We start from the raw sequence: 5,038 nt of genomic DNA on the forward strand, positions 1-5,038 counted from the left end.
CCCCTTCGGGTTTAAGTGGCTGGTTCACCACGGACTCATGGACGTGGTCCACGGCGCCAGCGCACCGCGTCCACCGCCTCATGGTGCACCTAGCCAATCACGTCCTGCCACGTGTCGCCAAGTTAGCAGCTGAGTCAAACGCAGTCAAAGCCATGCGCATCTTGCAGAAAAGCCCCCGGATTTCCAAGTAACTAACCCGCGGTCCGATTCAGTTCAAAATGATTTCTTTTAGGTCCTGTTTTTATTCGGTTAGAACCCTGTGTTTTCCAGAAATAGTGCGCCCAGTCTAAAATCCATTTAAATTCAGATTTTAATTGTTTTAATTCAAATTTGAATTCAAATATTTACAGGAATGCCACTGAACCTTATTTCATGCGTAACTTTTGCGTTTGAAGTCCGATTTGATCCGTTCGAATTGCGTTAGGACCGTATTTACGTTATCTACGTGTTTATACTACTGTTAGGCATGTTTTCAACACTTGAAATTCATGAGTAGATTTAATCTATTATTTAATTAAAGCAAAACTTGTTTAAATCATAACTTATTCATTCTAACTCCAAAATAGTCCGTTCAAGTTGCGTTTGTTTCGTAACGACGAGATCTACGTATTAGTAATGATGTTTACTATATTACTATTTCATAAAAATCATAGTTTAAATCATATCTTGATTAAAGGTTTTGCAACTGGGTTTTACACATAAAATATGATCTGTTTTACTTTTGTTTTATAAATCTAAAATTGACTTAATTTAATCTATATTGTTTATAAAATATCTTTTGTATATGAATTCATATAGTTGACATAAACGAAGCCTATAGCTTTCTTTTCCACGTGTCGAGTAAATCTTTCGGTAGATGTAACTTTTCAACCGTAGCTTCGATTAGCGTGCCTCTCGCGACTATATGTTCGTAGTGATACGTAGAATCGTATATCAATCTCTTTTACTTATATTTCTATGATTGATGTACTGTTCTCATATATTCTTATTTGTATGCCATGTGTGGATGTTTGTGTGGTGATATATGGTTCAGTCAATCGGTGAGGTTTACGTGGTGATTAAGAAGCAGTTCTCTGAAGACTAGAAGCTGAGAATTGAAAGCAGAAGATTGAAAGTGGAATACTAAAGGCTTTTGAGCGTATTGCTTTGGGGGAAAAGCAAGTTAAGGCAAGTATAGCATGGGACCATCCTTGTTACCTATTCACATTTAATCACTTAATTCATATTGCATGTGTCTCCCTTGTTGCCAATAAGGATATCCTAGATATTTGATATCTTGTTCCTTGAAAACCTTTGGGATAATGCATTGGGACAGTTTTTGCTAGTGCTTAATTAAAACCATGATCCTGTAACTTGACTAATGATATATGCAATAAACATTAAAACATGACTTTTTAGTAACATGGAAACAGGGGGCTGGAGTGTTTATATGCTTCAGATTCCTCTCCCTAAGGACTTATCTGTAAGCGATCATCCGGGACTTACAGTACAGCTGTGAGGGCCATATGGCTCTGGCTTTAGCTCAGTATGAGGATCTTTTCTAGCTTGTTAGTGGTTACCTTTGAGGCGCAGGGTATGTTTCCTTTGCTGCTAGGAAGTGTGTACCGTGCTGCGATGCCCACGCATGCCACTCCTAGAGATGGGCCACATACGCCTGGCGGCCCTAACTTGTTAGACGAATTCTTTGAAAGGCTTTATAGTGAACCCTGCCGACCTTCCTTGGAAGTGGGTCAAGAGAATAGCTACCTCGGGCGAAAGGGTAAATCACAACTCACAGTGAACGTGTACAAACTCTGCAGAGTATAAAACTGTTATAACAGCCGTGCTCACGGACACGAGCGGCCTTGGACCCTTATGGAATAGAGATGATCACTAATGGATAATGATACTAATGATGAATGGTTTATGCTATACATTATTTATGTTTACCTGATCATGTGTTTAAGGGAATGATAAATCCTTTGCTACCCAACTGCTTAAAAAGATGACATATTAAAGCTAATCGCAGTAAACCAGTGTCAGCCCTTTTGAGCCTCATGAACCCCATGATATAATTGTTGAGTACGACATGTACTTACACTTGCTTTATTTTTCTATACATTGGATAAAAATCCCGGATGGGTACCAGATTGCTGGTTTTGGAGGAGTTAGGCTTGTGGTCAACCAGTCAGTCGTCCCTGTGAATTTGGAGTCTTCGCCAGAAGATCGGAGTCAACTTTCCGCTGTCTTTACTCTGAGGGTACTTTTCTTTTACTAATACGTTATGTAATAAGTATTGTCTATTGATATTACCCTTATTTGTGGCTATATGTGAGATTTGACTTCCTGGGCTCACATATAGTGTGTATCTGGTTTTGTCTTTAAAACCGGGTGCTACAAAGTGGTATCAGAGCAATGCTGACTGTAGGACACAAGCCTAGATAGAACTGGACGTTTTAGCATGCTTTCATCTTTGCTTAGTTCTTGTTTTCTCTCCAACCTTGCTATTTGCTAAAATTTATGCTCACATCCACCTCTGTCTATTATGAAAACTTTGTCTCTATTCTCAATCCTCTATCTTTGTCTATATAGATGGATCGTAATGAGGAGACCACCGGTATCAAAGGTCAGGAGGACCAAGCTATGTTGTCCTTGACTGCATTCGACAAGGAGAAGCTTGTAGCTGTGCAACAACAAGCACCAGAAGGAATGACTCAACCTAGGAGTTTTCAACAGTGCTTGCCACAAGGTCAAACCAACATACCAAAGGGACTAGTGAAGAGACAAGTAATAGAAGCTTGGAAGAATATGAAGTTCAATGAAGATATTGGAAGAATGGCACATGAATGCCAGGATCAACCACAGCAGAAGCAAGAACAGAAGGTCCAGAAGAAACAGGAGCAAGGAAGTAAAGCAAAGAAAAACTACATCCAAGGAAGATTGAATAATGTGGATATGACAACCACTCATGGAGCTAAGGAGGTTGTGTATGGTTTCATTTCAGTAAACTCAGCTTCCGCCACAGTGCTATTTGACCCCAGAGCTTCACATTCATTTATCTCTAGTGCATACGTAAAGGAACATGAGATAGCTATGCTTCCAATGAGGAGACCAGTGATAGTTAAGACCCCAGAAGGAGAAATAAAGGCAAACCACAAATGCCCAAGAGTTAGTCTTAACATCAAAGGAGTAAAATTTGAAGCAAAACTTATTGTAATAGAGTTGGTGGACATTGATGTTATTCTTGGAATAGGATGGCTATCTGCTTGTAAAGGAGTGATGAAGTATGCCCCGCGCTCGGTGCTTCTAACCACACCGTCAGGAGAAAGAATTGAGTATGAAGGTATTCAGCCTATACCTAAGGACAATATGGATAAGAACAGAAAGGAGATCTCACCAGAGTCAGAATTGGAAAGCAATCAACATTTGAGTTCTATTACATCATCACATCCAACTTCAATCCCTGGTCAGTTAAACTCAGACTCTAAAGAATTAGAAGTTTCTCAAGCTAAGGTTACTCCACTCTTTCCACCTGAGGTATGCATAGATGGGTGGACAATCACCTATACGGAGTGTCAACCCCGAAAGATCAAGCGAGCTAAAAAGCGGTCCAATCAAACAAAGATGAACTTACAAAATCAACAAGCTGATAATACTCTAAGCAACAATTCTGTGGAGTATGACATCACTAAAGATCCAGCTAAGAGAAGATGTTATCATTGCCAGCAAGAAGGACATTATGTTGAATCTTGCCCACAGAAGGATCAACAATTATGCCATGGAGGTAGCCAGAGTTAGGTCAATACAGGACTACCACCAGCAAGTGATCGTGACACACAATACAAAGGAAGCCCATGATGAAATTGATATAGTGGATGACGTGTCACTCCCATGTGAGAGATGTCCTTGTAATCATGCCATTTTTAAGAATTAGGAATTTGTGCCCCTTATGTAATAAAAACGATAGTATCGCAAGTTGAGTCAATGAATGAGATATGCATTTTAAGTGCTTTGTCAAATTGTCATTATGTTTATGCTTGTTTTGCATCTTTGTAATGATTGCAATGATCTTGTTGGGTGTTCCCACAATTTCATTTAGTTCATAGGTTTAAGGTATAAGGATTACTGAAATAAATAGTTGGGTTATCGTTCTTCTATTTTTTTTTTCCTATCCTGTCTTTGAAGCAGCCTGTCTTTATCGATTCATATCTTTGATTTTGGATGATCAAAAACCCAGAGGAAATCTTGAACAACAGTAGACTGCAATCACAAGATGATGCAAGCTATACTTTGGTGTCCCCTAGTTGTCTCATCTTAAGGGGGGTAGCCAAGTTGAGGAATTGGTAAGATGAAGTATCATACATTTGAGTTTGCACAATGGAAATCAGAGTGCGCAGCGAAAGTGTGGTGGTACTCAAGGATGTAAGAGAGAGCTCAGAGTTTCAATGAGTTTTGGTTAGAAGTCTAAGGAAGGTTTATCCAAGACCAGCAAGATGTTGAAAAAGCTACCGGAGAAGCTTTTAAGTTAGTTTGGATCAAGAGACTTTAGCCAAGCGTTTAAAGGAGTCCAAGAGGTCAAAGTAAAGCCTAAGTATTAGCTTTGATAGATCAGGACAAGAGCTTTGTATCTACAATAATGCATCTTGTGAAGGTGTGGGATGTGTCCTTATACAAGAAGAAAAGTAGTGTCTTGCTTGTTAAGTCAGCTAAGGAAGCGTGATGGGCCAATAACCCACAGGTTCCCAGGATCATTAATGTTTTGAAGATTGGTGATAGATTCTCTTTCGGACCAAGAAGATAAGGAAGCCTTATTGAAAGGTGGACATATGAGGAAAAAGAATTATGGCCTAGTGCTTAGGGTTACCTGAGAGTTGTTCAAGGTACCTGTCAAAATTTTGGAATTGGTTAGGCAAATTACTTGGAGTAAGGGCAACATGTATGCAAAGTAAAGTGGATCTTTATCAAGACGAAGGAACTGCACGAGAAAGTGAAGAAGAATCCAAGGACGGAGTATTCCCATCTCTTAGTCAACGTCTTCCGAATCTCGAGGACGAGATTC

Source organism: Miscanthus floridulus, chromosome 16 (genome assembly GCF_019320115.1).
Source record: "Miscanthus floridulus cultivar M001 chromosome 16, ASM1932011v1, whole genome shotgun sequence".
NCBI classification, from domain to species: Eukaryota; Viridiplantae; Streptophyta; class Magnoliopsida; order Poales; family Poaceae; genus Miscanthus; species Miscanthus floridulus.